The sequence below is a fragment of the Stegodyphus dumicola genome, chromosome 9, assembly GCF_044657685.1.
Source record: "Stegodyphus dumicola isolate Sdum_Otavi_A_Nest chromosome 9, ASM4465768v1".
NCBI classification, from domain to species: domain Eukaryota; kingdom Metazoa; phylum Arthropoda; class Arachnida; order Araneae; family Eresidae; genus Stegodyphus; species Stegodyphus dumicola.
Genome location: NC_140776.1, coordinates 62,395,820 through 62,416,004, shown reverse-complemented (window position 1 = coordinate 62,416,004; position 20,185 = coordinate 62,395,820). Strand labels below are relative to the sequence as shown.

The window sequence follows — 20,185 nt, the reverse complement described above, 5'->3', positions numbered from 1 at the left end:
CCGCGGCTCAATGATGTGATAAAAGAGGAGGCAAATTATGCATATGAACTAAATAACTAAATGTTTCCTTCCTTTCGCCTTTCCATTTTAAAATTTGACAGAAAAAATGGCGTTATTATAACACTTCTCTTAATTATGCCCGACGTAGAATTTCATGAATTTGCGCCTCCAACTGCAAAGGGAGAAGTTATGTAAGAAAAATATATCGATTCAGCTCAAGATAATTTTCAGAGAAATTTTAATTTCTTTCGTGTGAGTTATTACACTTAAACATTTCGACCGGTGGAAAATTTTTTTTAAAATTTTTAACTCAAACAGAAATATCTGATTCATAATAGAAACTAGTTCAGGATAATTTTAATTCAGAAAATCAATCTACTACCAGTATAAATTTCTGCTTTTCTCTTCGTGTTTCCTTTCACATTTTTATTAAATTTGATTCCTATACGTGAGCATATGATGAACAAAGCTTTACGGAACCTGAGAAATTAAACTATATTAGGTGAAATAAAGGAACGTTTCACACAACTGAAGAAAACTTGTGCTTTCCTAGATTTGTACTGGAATCTAACAAAGGATGGCATATCGTATATTTTGAATTTTAAACTGCAAATACACGGTTCAAAGGTATACAGAAGAAAAAAAAAATACTTGGGCACCACATAACTTTCTTGTATGGCTTATTAATTTATACACATTTTTTGCTGCAATTTATTTACACTTTTTATTTCCTCGAATTTCATTAGAGGTATATTTCTCATTCAATCAATTCCGTTCTCAATTCGCGACTAGCAAAGACACATAAATGTCAAAACTACTTCATTAAAAATTGTAAAATTCAGAAAACATTAAACACCAAATACAGTTAAAAAGTTTAATATTATTTTTACAATTTAAATTAGAATTTTTATGCAAAAACAAGCAACTCGGACAGCGGGTAGGAAGACATATTTTTTTGGTGCACAAAACTGAAAGTTTAATTTTGGTCCCACTTGACAAAAAGCTGGTACAGAAACTGATTCAATTCACTATTCTACTAAGAGTTTCAAATGTAAACAAGGCTTACTAGCACTTAAACAACTTCTGAATTGTTGATAACTCTACAATTATTACATGCAGATTGACAAAATGCATGAAATCCTTAACGAGAATATAAGAACAACATAAGCATTTGCAGGAGAAAATGAATATTTTACTAATATATAAAAATTTAAAAAAAGAAACTGTCACCGCCCCGGGGACAGAGTCGATATTTATGTAGATACATATTTATATACGTTGGGTGCGGCCGATTGCAACCAAGAAGGAAGGTGAACGGTTATATCAGTCCCATATAATATAAATTATTATATATTTATATAATATATATATATATAATATATATAAAATATTATATATATATATATATATAATATATATATATAATTTATAGATATATTTCAACATTCCGAGGCTACTCGTTTTTTAAATATGTGAGATACATACGTACGTACATACGGCAAGAAAAAAATTTCTTCTGAATTCATTTTATAATCGGTTTGGAAACAAAAGTCCTTTATTCTGACCTTACGAACAGATGTCACGAAACAAACATTGTTTAAATGGATTCGAGAGCAGTCAAAGGGGATATTTTCGGTGAATAATGATACCTGAAATTTTTCACGATTTCAATACTTCCTTTACTTCGTACGGAATTCAAAAGATTGCAGTGAAATGTTCTAACTTGTTTCATGAGCAGGTATATTACAAAATATATTTGAAAAGATTGCTTGATTAAATATAAAGTATTTGAAAATTGATGGAACTAATTCTTGAAGCGTAAAAGTGCAAATTTAGACTTCTATATGAAAGAATGAATGATTGCAATTTGAGTAGTTAGATGTTGGAGGGTGCTTCTCCATTTTCCCAATTATGCAGTCTTTCGCAACCCAATGACAGCGAGTTTTCAAGTATGTGGATAAGAGCGATAATTTTCCCATATGCCATCATTACTCTTTTCATATTCATTTTAATTCTTCATAAGCATATATGTACGCAAGTGAGTTTTTCGTGTATTTTGCTTGTATATGATCTTCAAGTGTAGTATAACTTTGATACACAGTTCATTATTTTATATTCTAAGGCTCTAACTTATAACTAAACAGTGAACATAGAACCTCAAACCATCCATATGACTTCTATGAATTTTTAACCTAAAAATTTTTACTAAGGGGGTAGCCCGGGGGTCTAATATGCAAGATGAAATTAAGTTACATTACTTTATTTAGTACACCTACATACACTCTATATCGTATGCATGTACGATTCACGATTTAATTGGAAATTTCTTTAAGATATTCAGTGAAAGAAATATTAAATCTCAGCCGCTTTCTCCTGGCTTAAAACCGTGCTACTATCAACATTTATAATTAAGGCAACTATTTTCTGTGTCTGATGTGGGAAAATTATTTAATAGTATTATTCCGAGCTAATCAACTTGCGTATTAGAGAAAGAATTTATACCTTAGGGCCCATACGATGCGGGCTGATACTAGGGTACCTTTTAGAGCTAAAAAAGAGTGTCTTATGCGACGGGAAATACGGTAACTGACATTTGAAAACAAAACGGAAAAACACATATACCCGAAACATAATGTGAACCTCTACATCTGATATAATCTGCGGTAAAATGAATTATTTCACAGTCTTCTTTTTATAATTTAAGGCTTATTTATTAACAGAATTATTATAATTTATGATAGAAAAATGAAATTGATTATTTTTGAAACATTTGCACCTTTAGTTTTATAAAATGATATTAAGATATAATAATGATGATAATGAGATATTTATTTAATTTGATATATGTTAATGGGATATTTTAGGCCTCCTGTATATAGAATATGAATTTATGTGGCAAAAACGGGTTCGGCACATTTCTTTATCCTTAACTTTAGTTAGTTTATAAGGTATTTCTCCCGCCTTCCTAGCGTGCCTTTGTGGTGTAGTGGTCAGCACACTGAGCCGGTATTTCAGAGGTCCTTGGTTCGATTCCTGGCAAAGGCGATTGCTATTTTTTCTTCTGCCCAGCTTTTTAAATTAACCTAATGTCTCTGCATTTTCAAGCGTTCGATTTTATTTTACATATACATGAAATAAAATATTATTTTAAAAAATTCTCTTATATGTGAGCCAAAATAATTTTAAACTCTATAACCGAATGAAAGAAAACCACACAAAAGTATCTTTAAACATATTTAATATTCTGTCAAGCACAACTGATCAATTTGGCACTCTTGTAAAATTTTACTTCATAATTTGAAAACTATAAAGCTCAAAGTCACGAAAACTTTTGTGATTTTATCCTTTATGTATATAATCCTATATAATCACATTAATTCGTGAGGATTAGATGTCATCGAAATATTCCCGTTCGAAACAATTTGATAGCATAGCATCCTCTGTAATCCCATAATGTGCTTTAGGAATTTCAAAATACTATTGATCTTAAGTTGGTAATGTTAGCTTATTTAGCGATATAGGTTTAGATGATTTTATATTTTTCTAGATTAGAATTATTTATAATTGTTCATTCACACTAATCCTTTCAAGTGAATATGAACTTTTATCTTTTTATCATGCATGAAATTGCATTCATTTCTGAGGATAATTTTATATTATAATAAATTAATTGATAATAGATTAGGGTAATAAATATTTTAGGTTTAATAATCTAAAGAAGACTGAAAAAATAAAATGCTTAAAAAGTATTATTTGAACTTGGCAATAACTCATCGCAAGAGACTGGGCATTAGCGCTATACAGAAACATAAATACATGGAGACCTTTTAAATCATAACAAGATTTAAAAACATGATAGTGTTTTATTTGAAGAAGGAATACGGAAAAACTTTTTTTCTTCAAAACGTTTAATGTAAACTCTTTAATTTAATATGACAGATGTAGTACGTGATGCAAAATTCATCTGATGTGTTTCGTAAGGCCTTGCAGTCTGAATAAAAATTATCATTTTGCAAAATATAGTAAATTATAGACAAGGCTATATGGGTAATATAAAATCAAACTCTCAGCGTAAAAGAAACAACAAACGAATAGAATTTATAGAGTTAAAAATTTTCGTCTAGCTGATGTTTATACGTAAAATATGCGGAATGCAGGAAATCCTGAGCATTACATGAGAATGAAACAGAAAATTTCGTTTTTATGAGACTAAAATAAGTGATACAAATGTGTAGAGCTTTGCCTCAGGTTGGATGATCTGTAAGAAAAGAACAAATAAAAATAAATAAATAAATAAATAATATAAATTAATAAAATAAATAAAAAATAAATAATATAAATTAATAAAACACTAAATAAAAGGAATACAGATGAATAAAAAAGAAATAAAATGATAAAATATAGTTATGAATATAATATACTCTCGCTAACATGAATATTAAAGGAATGACAAATTAAGAGTTCATATTAAGGGGACTAAAATTTATTTTTGGAGTAGTGTTTTCTACACGTTAATCATTGACAGCATACAGGTATAATGCGGGAGGGGGAAGGGCAGTTCTCTATATCTCCCGTTCTACTGGGTCGATTGAAAAAATTCAACTTGAGTTTTTCTTGTCTCAAAGCGCGACTTAGGATATGTATTAGATTTATACATAACTTTGTTTAATATAGTAGGTATATTGACACAAAATCGGACTTTTTCTGAAATAATATACCAATATTTTTTTTTCATATATCCATTCTACGACTCAAATTACGCCAAACTACCAAATTTTGTAAAACATTTGTTAAAAATTTTCAAAATTTTAGCTTATCAATGTTAATTGAGTTTGGTATATATTTATTAATCTCTCTTTTTCTATTAAACTCATTTGACTTCCTTTCACATTTCGAAATTCGCGTTCATTCCAAATAAAATTCACCTATTTTTTTTATTTTAAAAAATTTATTTTAAAAATTTGTATTTTTAAATAATTTTTATAAATTTTCAAAAAAACATTTTGAATGATAATCTATACAATTTTTACCGAGACGTATTTCTAAATATACCTGCAGAAGGTTACGGTTTTTTTTTTCAAGATTTCTGAATATATACGTGAATTTATACATTGGCGCGTTTTCAAATTCGGCATATTTGTTGAAAGCGACAAAACATTAAATGTGGTTTAGGCAGTTTGCTAAATTTATTTGAAAGTAGGAACGAGGTGCTTTTTCTCGGCTGCGCCATAAGCGAAAGGAAAGGTAAATTGGTTGCCATACATTAAGCAGTTCGCAAAATTAATTATTCTTGGTGCAAACTGAAAAAAATTGTGCGAAGCAGAATTTTTTTAATTTCTCCGTAAATTTCGCACCACAATTTACAAAATTTAATATTTGGGCATAATTTGAGTCGTAGAATCGAAATATGAAAAAAAAAAGTATGTTTTTTTCAGAAAAAGTCCGATTTTGTGTCAAAGTACTTATTTTAGAACATTGCTATATATAAGCTGTATGTTATAAATCTAATACATATCTTAAGTCACGCTTTCGAGACACGAAAAACGCAATTTGAATTTTGTCAATCGGTCCAGTAAAACGGGAGATATGGAACTGTCCCATTTTTTTCGTAGTGTACATATATATAGTATTATATTATGTATGTTGCCAAAGAAAGCAGTACAGTACTACATTAATTACTATCCTGTAACTTAATAAAATATATCATTTTCTGGTCAAAAGCATGTATATTGCACTTTCGTAGATGGAACGGAAATGTGCTGTAACTTCACGGCCATATGTTCTCATGGCTTCAGTAAAACTAGCGGTCAATTTGAATGCTGCAGCATAACATTCTAAATTCTCCAAGGCTTGTCACTCTTCCTGGCGGGCAGGCGGAATAATATTGTCCTTCTCACTGATGATATTTATTGCGTCTGAGGATAATCTGTTTTTATCAGAATCCAATGGACCTCACACGACAACATCGCCATGTGCACTAACAAACTTAGACAAACTAACACTGTAGAGCAACCACTAGTAGTTAGCAAGAGAAAAATAATTGGTACGCAAAGAAGCAAAGTATTTAATTATTCAATTCAAAAATTAAATCCCCAACATCGTGATTAAGTTTTTTCTTTAACGCTCTTAAATTTATGCAATCTGAGCATCGTTCAAGAGTGGTGGTAGCATTAGTACTTTGTAGTGGTGGTACTAAAGGTTTTCAGTTTTTGTTTAGATGGTACGCTTTAGTCAAAAAGTTGAGAACCGCTCTTGTAGAGGCATTAGGTAATTTTTGAAAGAAGGGGAGATGAAAAATGAGCAATGCAGGACTCAAACCACGGACCTCTCGAATATGTGCTGAGCATGCTATTCATATTTTGTAAAGCGTTTATGCGTTTTTGATTAAGATACTTGGCGATTTAAAAGCGAGCAATGGCAACACTGTACGGAAAACAAACATTTTATCTCTACCTCGCGAGATTGTGTATCGGAAATTCCAAAGATACGATCTTTTTAAATTATTTTGAGATATTGCTGTTAATTTGAATTTTACGGTTTAAGCGAAAAGAACATGATATTTAATAAATAAAAGTAACACAAGAAGCGTTAAAAAAAGGACCCATCGAGATTTTTTTTTTTTTTTTTTACTTTTTTGTTTTTTAACAAATTGATTATATCGCATCTTAGAGTTTTTCTCCGAGTTCATTTCTCAGTGAATGATTCCGCGCTATTCCAGAAATGCATAATGCTGCATTGAATAATCAGTAACTGAAACGTCAGGAGCAGTATTGCATTCTCAAACGTTATAAGTATGGGGTATCACTTGATAAGTGATAACGCGTGTGGTTCGAAACTTTCAAGTTATGAATCTGTGTTTCACACGATTCATCACTTAAACGATAAATTGCGTGCCTTTGGTATAATGAAAGGATACTGCGCAGAATTCATTTACATGATTTCACTAGAGTTCAGTTTCTTGATAAAGCTGAGAAAAGGTCTGTTTCGCTTTCTAAATTACATTTTCCTATCTTGGAAAGCCTTTATTCTTTCCTTTCTTTCAAGAAATCCACATGACACTTGGAATTATTTTAAATTTTATCACACGGAACATTTATTTACAGCTATTTGCTTACAGCTTCTGTTTGCTTACAGAAGAACATTCATGAGGTGTTCTGTCGTTGCCACCACATTTCAAACAGAAATTCTGCAAAGCGGAACGAAAGACCACAAACATAAAATTAAAAGGCTGTGCCCTCTCACGGCCACAATGTGAAACTGTAACAAGGTCTTTGATTGCTACTGCTAAATGTTGACACGGCACGCTTTTAGACAGCAGAATTTAGAAAGGTTAATATATAATTGTTTAGATTTTACAAAAGGTCACAACTCCTTGCTTTGAGTGGTATCAACATTTACAATATCAGCAAAATTCAAATTACGTATATACCGCAGCGTGCGTTGAAAATTACCGGCACGTAGGCACATGTGTCGAAATACCTACAAAAATTATGAAGACCGATGCATTCGGCATTACAACCCGCTTACAAACTTACGGTCTGTCAAAAGTACGACACTACAAGGTTTTTGTGGACCAAGGTCAACTAGCATGGTAACGTTGATGTCCGTGACTCGTAAATCTTAGCAGATGGATAAAATGCGTTGTTTGACATTGAGAGAGGATAATCTTTCTCGCTTACTGATCTTTCTGTCTTTCATTTAACGCAGATTTCATCTCGTAATCTACCAATCAAAGATTCCCATTCAAATATCAGTCTGATGAAAATTGAAATCAGATATCATCCTTAAGTTAGAAGCATGTAATAATTAACATAAACAGATTAAACTCAGAAATGTACACGAGTCACCAAACTGAAATGAAAAGGATGTACCGATTCTAGTGCTTTGTTATGATTTTAAACCCATACTTGCATGGCTGTGTAACGTTAGTACGCTCGAAGGAAAACACTTACTCAAGTTAAATGCTGTAAGCAAATACATTGAATTTAATTATAAAAAAAAAATATGTAGGTGTCATAGTATTTAAATTCATGATTTAAATGCAAAATGACTAGTAATTACTTAAAAAATGGTATTGTATGAATTTTATATTTTTTTATAATTTATGCGATTCTGAACTCCTCTGTTGTTCGAAATTACATACACTGGAACTTAAACACACATTGTAGTGGAAGCTGAACACACAGAGAAATGTTAAGTAAATATTAGGTATATTAAACGTTATGGTGAAAATAATAAATGCAAAATTAAAAACTCTCCCACAGGAATAAATCACCATCATGAAAGGCCGGTATTTAAAGGAGTTTTATTTCGTTTTCACTTATATATAATTCTTCCCGCTTGTGGTAGATTTTATTCCCGTGCTTCTACGGATTAATGGTTATTATTAAGTGATATGTATTGTGTGAAGTTTGTCACGTATCCAGTATTGCAAACTCTTTCTGTTTTAAGGGTTTGTAATCTTCCACTCAATGAGAGAAACGCTGCGAAATTTTCCTCATTCTTTGGAAGCAACAATGTGGGTTGTATCTAAGAAAGTTGTTACTTGTAAAAATTTACCTCTAAGACTATTGTAAATATTATTACCGCCCAAAATTTCCAAAGTGTAAAACGTAAGGAATTAAATTATAAGAGGTTATAAGAAGTTAAATTTATTTTCCTAAATTATAAGAGGTTAAATATATTTTCCTCGGTGAACTTTTCACTCCAGTTGTAAGCATCATTCACTCACAAACCTTGCACATAATATTTAGCGATACTGACGGCACCCATGTAACGCGGGGGCCGGATTCGGACCCTCGTAAAGATATAGAATAAATGTAAAATGTTTGTGCGGCATGAAGGCACTTAAAATACTGGACAGCTGAAAGTACCCTTGTGGGTTTGATGGTAAGTGATAAGATCCTCGGATCCTTTCTCGAGGTGTGCTCCATAAATATTAGTACGGAACTGTTCGTTACTTCAGTAAGACTACACCTCTATGACCACTTCGTGCAGTCCTGGTGACTCACTCATTTTTCCTTATTTACGGTAAGCATGATTCACAGATTTTGCACAAAATGTATGATTTAAAAAAGAAAAAAACTCAAATCTTGTTGTTACATTCAGGGAAGCACGTCGTCTTTTGTATAAATACAAATTAATTTTTCTTAGCACAGACAATTCCCGATTACCGGGCTACATTGGCTAGCTTGCGGATTAACCAGGTATGTTATAGAGACATTAGGTAATTTTTGGAAGCAGAAGAGATGAAACATTAGCAACCGCCTTAGCCGGGAATCGAACCACGGACCTCTGGAATAACGGCGCAGCGTGCAGAACCACTATACCACCAAGGCAAGCTATGAAAGAGGGAGAAATACCTTATATACTCCCCTTTTTAAAGGGCGAATGGTGTTTTTAGGGCACCCAGTCTCCAAATCCTGGGTGCGGAGAATCCTCATCCAACACCCTTTTAGTTTGAGCGCTACTGTAGAGATATTAGGTATATTTTTGAAAGCAGGAAAGATGAAAAATATTAGCCGCTTTCGCCAGGAATCAAACCACGCAGCCAGTACCGGCTCAGTGTGCTGACCACTACACCACGCAGGCACGCTAGGAAGGCGGGAGAAATACATTACAAAGTGTCTAAAAATAATTTATTTCGGAACGACGGAATATTCTCACAAAACATCACAGTCAATTAAACTTTCTACGGAAGACACAAAATGGCAAAGAAAATGGCTGGGATAACAGCAATGGCAGCAAATGATATCGCATTATTTGGAAGTTCTTTTTTACACAATAATATGTATATTGATTGTATGTAATCCGGCTTATATTAAAACAGTTAAAACAATTCTTCAAACATAAATTGCGTAACTTAATTCCCTAAAATACATAAAATGCACAACTATTAATCTTCATAAAATGCATAACTATTAATCTTCAATTTCATATTGGTTGCTAGCTAAAACCAAGCCTATTGCAAGCAAAATGAAATAGTAGTGTGAAGCAGGAAAAGACAAAAAGAATGCGCGCGCATATTCGAAAGCCACTATTACGTTGGTTTATAATGTGGGCTATTCTTCTTCTCAGTATTTTTTAATTGTCCTCGGAATTATTGTAACTTTACATCAACCAAAACATTGTCCTCGATTTTGCAGCGATTAACGGAACTTGAATGTAGGTATACTTCTTCAGTTAGGGTATTCCTTTTATTCTTTTGAACTCATCGAAACGTATTAACTTTAAATGAAGATATCAGGCTAATGCCAGTGTTTCGTAAAGTGTGTAACATTTTTTTTCTAGGAAAGCCTTTTTTGCTCTTTTTTATCTTTTCTTATATATTAACGCGATAAATTTGTATTAGATTTGTATGCTTTAGATATTTAAACACAGCCTCAGAGCTTCTCGTTGAGTATCGTTGAAGAAAACAAGCTAGATTTACATGGTATCTCGAAAACACAGATTGTTTTCCATATCAATGCTATTTTTAAGATCACTTTTTCGTAATTAATATAATTCTCGCGTTTTATGTAAACAATTCTTTATTGAAAGAATGCGAAATTCGAACCTATAATAATAAAATAAAATAATCAAAAAATACAAAAACCAGACAAACAGGGTGCTACACTTTGTTTTCAAATTTGAATTATTGTACGCTTACCTCAAATTAAATTCTCGAGCAAAATTTAAAAGTCAAAACTAGTTGAAGTTCTCAACCCTCCTGCCACTGAAATATTCCTATATTTTCCGAATATTTGTAAAGAACGTTAGACAAAATATTGTCTTAGGGTCACGTGACATTTCCCAGTATGTTCAATAAAAATAGTATTCTCCACCCGGGGTTGTTATGAAAGCGTCAGCCGACCAGAAAGTAGATTTACGGTCCGCTTATTGGCAGTAATCTATTTTTCGATCCCCTTTCTCTGTTATACTATTGGCTGGGATACGCCTTGCCATGAACGTGAGAAGACTGACTGCCTTCAGCTCAGCCATATGAATCTCCTAACCAACAGAATGTACTTTGCAATATTTTATATATTACATCTCTGGATAAGGTGTTATTTAAGTATAAAACTAGGAAGAATGTAAAATATAGAAATGGTAAAAGACGCTGGTGGGGGAGAAAAAAGAAAACATTTTATTGCAGCTGGCATTATGTATTTGTCGGATGAAAAGGAAGAAATGCATGACGAAAGTCTTCAAAAATGCGTTTAGTTTATAAGGGAGCATATATTTAATACAGACCGTTTGTTTCAAGTATACAGAAATTACTTATATTAAACTTTAGGAAGGCAATAGAAAAATAGAGGAGCTAGGCTATATTAACGACAAGCCGCTATATTGTTTTTCAATCGTACGTTACATAAACTATTTTTAATATGATACTCATTTACATAGTGCAATGTATATTTGATCAAGTAGTATAAAGACATATTCTCCCAGATATTGATCCTAGGCCTGCATTTAAAACGTTTTCCAAGATACGTTTGTAGGTAAAACATATGCAGAATCCAACAGGTATTGCCCCAATATACTAAACCAGCGAGAGTTTGAAAGCAGGAAGTGAAACACTGACTTTACACATCGGAATTGTTATGTTTAAATATTAGAGATAATGACATGAAATTAAGCAAAGTTACGTAATATAACACAAATAGTTAAGTATACTCATTACATTATCGGATTACGTAAATGCAACACAACTGATATTTGGAAGATCATTGCACTGAATGTTTTGCATTTTTATGTAAGTAGGTAAACATGAGGGATTTGAATTAGCTAATATATCGGAATATCTGATTCTTGTTAGTTGATGAAACTTGTTGCAGGTAAGAAGGACTACACTGAGCTCAGATCTTTCAGTTCAAAGTCCAGAGTTCATAAATGAAGCTAATGGGGTCAGCTCAGTACTTTGAGTGTTTTGAAGCATTCTAGAAATTGTAGATATTGGTCGGAATCAGTTATTGGGGTGAAGCTTTGTCATTGCCCTTTCCGCTTTCTTGTTTCAGCTCTAAGGCGTGATTTGGCACAGGTCCAGTCCTAGAGGACTGAGCTTATGGTGTATTTTCATAAGTTTTCGATATAGGTAGCGTTGGAATATCACCAGTCTTTTAAAACTAGGGTCTAGATTGGTAGTTTTCCTGATGGGCATGTCACTTCTAAGAGGGTAGAAGAAATGCTAATAGTCTGAATCTCCTTCGACTCCAAAGATGGAACTATCGCTAGTAGAAAGGCTTCTTTTGAGAAAATAATCTGGATATGGGGCATGACTGATGAAGTAATATGTTAACAAGGACTCGGACAACCTGATTTCTTTTTGAGAAAGAAGTGGTGTGTAGTCCCGTCTGTTGTTGCGTTATTCCACTCTTCGCACCATTCGCGTTTAGATGCTTGTTGAGGATTTGTCGTAGTTGCAATTTCAGATGCTTGATTTTAGGAAATCGCCTTTTGGGGAAAGATTTTCGTCTTTTGTAAGACTGTCGGCAGTGTTGTTGTCGGCGTTGCTGCTATACCCTTTGATCTAAATTATAGATTATAGTTATTTCAGCATTGTGATGTTTAGAGATTTAGTTAATTTCCTGGCCCAGGTGAGAATGGCTGTCTGGATTTCGGATGGAGAATATGGCTGCTTGGCAGTCTACGTTAATGGGTACTCTGGAGAATTTGTTTATTGATGCAACGTTCAGGGCAGCTTTCATTGCTGAGCGTTTCGCTTGATGTATGCTATTCGAATTGTTTAAGTAGCCTTTCCATTTTATTTCAATACTGCATATCCGACTTTTCTTTTAATTTTTGATCCTTATGTGTAGGCTTCAATCCCTTTGTTTCTTGGGTCGATGTTCATTTGGAGTTTTATTGTCATATGGGAATCACCGGTTGTATTTTGTATGGAGGAGGGCATTGTCCGTAGTCGTCTATAGAATAGATGTAACCTTTGAAGTTAATGATTTTCCTGAGTTGAAGGGATGAGGAGTAAATAGCATCATCAAATGCTTGAAGATGTAGCAGCATAATGTCTGCCAAGACATTCAAGACTGCGCTGCAGGTGGTTCAAAACCCGCGCGGTATATTTAGCATCAACTGCCGTTCTATGGATATTAGCAATCTCTTTTTGCTTTCCGTTATCGGCAGAGCCCATATTGCAACTCCATATGTCGTGATCGTTGTGATGACCGTTTTGTACAGAATTTTTGTGATGTGTTAGTTCTATCTTCTGTTAAACCCGTACATCCTCCAAAGATTTTGTCCAATTTCGTGACGCGAAGCTTTATGTCTTGGAGATTCTGTATGAAGTTGAATATTTGGTCGAGCTGAAGCCCAAGATATTTTAATGATTTGAAATTTTTAATTTTACTTGTTTCTGTTTTTACATAGAGTTGTTTTGTAGTTTTCTGTCTCGGCTTATGAATGCTCATTACTTGAGACTTGGATTCTAGTCTCAAGACGAAGATTTCTAGTTTATATCTTTTGCAGTGATGCTGGAATATATGAACTATATCTTGACAGTTTGTTGAAGAAAGTTTGTAGTTCATTATCTGATGATGATGGCGACAAAGTTTGACAAAGTTGGACTATTCCAGTTTTATAATATCGTTGAACGTGATGTTCCAAAGATCTGCTCTGATGCAGGCTCCCTGGGACCATCCAAGTGCACTTGCAGTAATTGTGCTGTTGCGCTGTATGATGTTGCTGCGGTCTTGGAGAAAGTTTTCAATTACTTTATAGATATTGAGGAAGTAGGAGATATTTCGGAGAGACTGGAGGTCGATGGGCCACCAAAACGAATCAAAAGCATTGATGAGATCAAGACACAGGATGGCCTAGAGCAGATTGCTTATTTTATTGCTATTTACTTGGTCTGGAACTGGTTAAATAGTATGAGTTGTGGATTTTTGTTCTCTAAGCCCATACTGTTGGTCGCTCATATGTGCTTCATGATGGAAATGGTACTTCAGTATTCCAATAATGCAGAGTTCCAAAACTTTATCCTGACAAAGAAACATATTTATTGGGAGATATGCATTCGCACTGTCGATCGATTTATTTGTCTTTAAGAAAAGGAGAATTTGACCAGTTTTGAGCAGTAAAGTTCGAGGTACTTGTTGAAAAACTGTAAAGTTATGTCGGTGTTGGTATCAGGCTGGATGAATGGTGCGTCTTTTTCTGAGTCTGGCAGATGCTTATTGAGGCGAGTAGTCTTCTGTTTTTCCGTATCTTCATCTCCGTTATCATTAAGGAGGGACGCGTCCAGAATTGTGTTCAGAGTGGCAAAAATGTTCCTGTTGTTGTTGTTAGAGTTACTGGTGCGTGAAAGATGAACTTGAATTGATCTGAAGATTTTATTCGTTGCCATCTTTTACAGAGAGCCATAAATATCTTTCTTATTGTTACAGTATGTACACCAGGCTTTAGATTTCGCTTCTATAACTTGAAATTTATAACTAGCCTTTTGGTTTCTTAATTATTGGAGGATGGTGTTCATTTCTTCGTCTGATTCTGTGCACTTAAGTTTTTTTTTTTTTTTTTTTTTGAGCAAGACTCTGGTTTTGTGTTTTTCTGCCCGTAGATCTTTTGTCCACCAGTTTATATTGCTCAGTACTGTTGGTGTTCTTTCCTTTCGGCGATAATTTTTGTTCTTTCTGTTATTTCTTCTGTAGTTTTCTTGACTTCTTCTCTGGTGCTGCAATGCTGTATTAAGTGCATCATGGATTTTGCATATTGGTCCAGCTATTATACAAATAATTTTTGTCTTCCTTTGTTTATTTTGAATCTGGCGATTATGGTGCTTGTTTTCGGTTCCTTGATGTCGATAATAACATATTTAATGCTAAATTCGGAGTGATCATCTCGAATATGTCTCTTGGGAATTTTATTTATATGATGAGGATATCTATCCATCTTTGCTTCATATGAGATCAAATGACGGAGGGTCGGTAGGTTGGTTGATTATGAAAGAGTACAGAGCTCTATGTATATGAAATGCATTTAAGTACAGATTTACAACGAGTGCTTTGGCAGCTCTCACTGACCATCTCGTTACGTTTTCGCCCAGCTTCTGAATTACTTGAATCATCTAAGTCTATAAGTACGTTCTGTGTTATAAATATTACATTTAATTACAATAAATTTAACTTTGTTTCTGTTATCCCCATAAGTTGCGGAAACTGTTCCGTTATTACGTAAGTTCTTTAATTGTTAGACTGCCTAACTAAAGAGAAGATTTACATTAAATTTTGTTCTGTTTTGGAGTCACTTTGCTTAAATAATGACGATAGGACAATAAGTCGTCTGACGTTCTTTAAAGAGCCAGATATTGTTATATATCATTACTTTAAAAGTGCAAAATTCTGCAAACATACAATTTCTATACTGAGGGTATCACGAAGTTTCCTACGCAAAACTTAATTTTCAACATAATACTCATAACACAAACATTTCTATTAATACATTGTTCGTCCGTCTTTAGTAAATTAAATGCATTTATCTAAAAGGAAGACTGAAGGACCTTATATCCCTTAGATTTAACAGTCCTAGATATATATGTAATAAACCTTAAAAGTTCAAAAATGATTTCTTTTTTATACCGTTACTAATAATTAATTGCCAGTTTAAGCATATTTTATATTAAGCATACTTCCTATATTTAGTGCAAATAGATTTAATTTTTATAGGTAGTAAAATAATTGAGACCGTAGAGTTATCTGTCTCAAGAATGCCAGTCTGGGTCTGAACGATGGAGCCGAAAGGAGTTTCTGGTGGTAACTACTGCTCTTTATCTGGCCTACGTAGAGCTTCTAGCAAAGTATTTATCCAAAACGGTAAGCTACGGTTGAAAGTTTAGTGCGTTGAAATAAGACAGAATTGTGATACCTCTAGAGTAAAATTAAATTGCGCATCTTAGCCCTAAACTTATCAAAGGGGCCATTTATTACCTGTACTATAACTTTATGTTAATTCGCAAGTAAAGACTCATTAAAATTTTATAGTGTTTTTGTATGCATGGATCGTGAATTTTCATCTCGATCACGAACTTGTGTAGGGATGTTATTGGCACCTATTATTCTAGAATCCAAAGAGCTAGTTGTAAAATAAAGAACCTAATCATTTTCAAGTGTAATAGTAGATCTATTCAAATTTAAATGTCATATCTAACGAGAAAACGCAGGTCCACCCCTCCAGCTATGATGTTTTCAAATACAAAGTGTATACTTTACCATGAGGCAACGTACGATGTTAAACTTCAAAACTTAGATTAATAAATGTTTTTAAGATAAAAAAGTTGAATGAACTGTCAATTAAAAAAAGATATTTTTCATTTATTGATTCTGTATACAAAATTATGATTAATACTCAGATTTGATACAACTTCTCTTAAAAATCGTGCAATTACTATAAAAAATTCCATACATAATCTATATTTTATACGATACATTATATATTTATTGAAAACATAACTAGCGTTCGGGAAAATGTATAAAGAAAAATATACATATATAAGAAAGAATTACTGTGTGTGCATCCATTACATCTGCCAAGTAACCCTTAGGGTATAAAAAATTAAATATTGTCTAATGTGAAAAATATTCCATAAAGATATATATTTTTCGTTGCTACTCTAATATTTCCGAGAGACATATACATCAGTTTTAAACACAAAATGGAGCATGTAATTAATGTTAACTGGTATGTAATATCTGAAATGACAAGACCCATTTGGGAAAACTTAACAGTCTTCTCGTCAGAGATCTAAATCAGGTGAAATCCCAAATGAGAAATTAGTTCAATTTCGTAAGTACCATGGAAATTTTGAAATAGGGATAAGCACGTGCTGTGATGAAACAATTTACTTAAACATCTAAGGTCTAGACTGAATGAAGCTCATTTGGTTTTCATGATAATTTCGAAATTTGCTGAACATTCGTTCTTGTTGGAATCTGCATAAGTAATTTTCATAGCCCTCGCTTATTATTCTGATTGCATTAATGGTTAAGAATAATAACGCAACCCACTTTTAAAATTACAGTACACGTAACGTTATAAAAGTAAATACAATAACCAAGTAAAAATACAGATTGTACACTCTTTTGCAAAAAAATCGAAGCACGAAGAAGGACTTTTGTGATCGTGACAAAATTTGGTATCAAAAACATCGTGATCGGACATGCAAATGATCAAAGTTTCAAGGCAAATGAACAGGAATAGCGATCATAGGACGCATTGCTAGTGCGCAATTTGCAAAGTATAAAACCAGTAACAGAGGCGTAAAATTTATCTTTTTTTTTCTTGCTGCCATTGTAATTCCGTAAAGAAGCAATTAAAATGTCATTACAACGATATCGAATACCTTACAGACAACTAAACGACTTAGAATGTGGTCGCATTGCAGGGTTGCGGGAATCTGGGTGGTCATACCGAGTAACAGGCCGCCACCTGCAACGTGCAGACACTGCTATGCAAAGATGTTGGCAGCAATGGTTGCTACAAGGAAATTGCCAACGAAATGAAGGCTCTAGAAAGCCAAGGAGCACAAATGCGAGGCAGAAAGGATGATTGTTCGCCAGGTCCGAACTGCCCCAACGATATCATTGTCGACTATTCAATGGACTACAGCCATTTATATACCTCCCGTGGTACCGTCCACCATCTCACTTCGCTTGTCTGAGGCGAGGTTACGCTCACAGACTACGTTTCCTTTAAGATGTTTGCCTTTGACCCTACAACATCAGCGGAATCGTCTGGAGTGGTGTCGCAGCCGATCATGACGGCTGCCATCAGACTGACATCGTATAGTGTACAGCGATAGTGTACAGAGAGTATAGTGTACAGCGGTAGTATACAGAGTGTATAGTGATCGTATAGTGTACAGAGGGCGGGGCCAGCGGTCCCAATCAGCCTTTGTTTTACAAAGGCATACAGCCATAACCCCTAGTGCGATTGTGTGGGGCGCTATTTCTTATTACAGCAGGACATCTTAAGTCATCCTCCGTACATATTTAACAGCTCAACGATATGTTGATACCATCCTGGGGCCGGTTGCATTACCTTTCATGGCACGTCATCCTGGGGACATTTTCCAACAAGATAATGCCAGGCTACATACCGCTCGCATATCTCTGGACTGCCTCCATGTTGTTGATACTCTTCTTTTGCCAGCAAGATTACGAGACCTTACACCAATCGAGCATGTCTGGGGCATGGTAGGCCGCCAGATTCGGGCACCACAAAATATCGCAGATCTGGAGCGACAACTGATAAATGCCTGGAAGAATGTGTCGCAGGATGACTTTAGAAACCTCTACCGCTCCTTGCCTCGACTAATTCAGGCATGCATTACCGCCAAGGGCGGTTCGACCAGCTACTAATTTGAACACTCAATGGGTGATTGTCAACCATGAACAAGTACTATGAGATTGATTTTTTAATTCTTTTATTTATCTGTGTATGAGCTATACACATATTGAATTTCATCAAAAACAACTACTTCCTTCATGGTGCTTCGATTTTTTTTTTCCTTTTTTGAAAAATAGTGCATTTGAATATTCAACTTATATTACATAATTTTTTTTTCCAATCGAATAGACAATACAAATATAGTTATATTTGAAAACTTCAAACTACAGATATTCATATACAAATATAAAGCAAGAAATTAATGCATCAAATTATTAAGCCAACAATTGTAGCATCAGGTATAAATGTGCATTTCTGGGTCCAAGTTTAGTCTGAAGAAGAAATTAAATATTAATTAATTACATATTCCTATCATACTTTGCACTGAAATCAAATCACAAACAATTTAAGAAAACACAACAAATAAATTCTCAGATTTTTAACAAGGCGAAAAAATATACTGCATTCATTAACGACAGTGCAGGTTAGGTTCTTTGGATTATGGATAAGCATATGGTTGCCAAGCCAGCTGAATGGCTTGTATTCACATTATAAATGGGGAAAGCCAGCAAAACGCCCATGAACACAGCACACTCACTAGGGTTTTCAGCCCTGACCGAACTAGCAGAGCCCAACGCTCTTACCACTCGGCCGGCTCCATAACAAAAGGAAAGTTCAGCGAATGATGATTATTTATCCACGGAAAGACAGATTCTCAACGAAACTGATGAGTTAGAGAGAATTCTCTAATTTTGAAACAAAAATAATGAATGCAGCGTATAAATAAGGAATAAAATAAACAAATGAATAATGAAAAAATAAACAAATAAATAATAAATAAAATAAACAACGTTTTTTGAATAACCGTTTCCAAGCATCAGTATTACCATCTACATCTGTGAATTTCCAAACATAACTCTTCCCCATTGTTTGCATGAGTAAATAGCGTCGCTAAAAATAATTAGGAAAAAAATCTTGTTAGTCAAAAATTTACTGTACTTATGTATTAAAAGAATAATCTTAGTAGAAGTCGCCAAACTCCCAGAACGTGCCGAACTCTAAAACCATGAGCATAACCATTTTTCAGGCAACTATGCTCGTTATAATCCTTCAGTCAAGGAACGCCGCTATTTTCGTATGCGTTCTTTTTTGTTGTGTTCGAAATTCCAATGGTTTATTTTTTGAACAAATCATCATATTTTTGTCTTAATTTAAAAATATTAGCTTACGGTATTTTTCAGCAAAGGAAGGAAAAAACTGCGATAAAATTTCTGCAAGAATACTGAGTTTTTCTGAAAGTTTTTAAAGGGAACAAACAGCCAGGAAATCAGTTTCCTGGATAGTCGCTGTTGCCGACGATTGCACGAAGTCGAGTCTTCGCAGTTCTTTGATATTTTTTACGCGAAAACAGATCACTGTATATTTCGGAAGAAGGATAGTGTAAAAAATATAAACGTACAGATATATACGTTGGTGGACAAATTTAACAGATGGAAAACATTTTTCCATACTTCTCTTAAAATACCACACAAAACCTGGACAGCTGGTTGCCATAAAATGTCAGTATGGTCCTAGTATCACTGAGATGAGTTTACGTATTCTTGTGGGTAACGCTACGACAGCAGGGAGTATAAATTCCGCTTCCAGCTGCTCAGTTCATTCCGCTCTGCAACACAGAAGTAATTTTTATGGCTTTCCTTGAATAATCTTGCTATTTTCTGCTATTTTTCATGTGAAATGGGTACACAACATCTTTTAGACGAAGGTATGAAAGTGAGAATCGTGGTAGGCTTAAAGCAGGGCAGAC

At 33.9% G+C, this 20,185-nt stretch overlaps 1 protein-coding gene across 3 annotated transcripts in view; it reads right to left on the bottom strand.

Moving 5' to 3' along the window:
* The window catches only part of LOC118195157 (protein turtle-like), a 1,209,650-nt gene that overhangs the window by 1,084,948 nt on the left and 104,517 nt on the right, over positions 1 to 20,185 (bottom strand). The gene's annotated exons all lie outside the window — the stretch shown is intronic.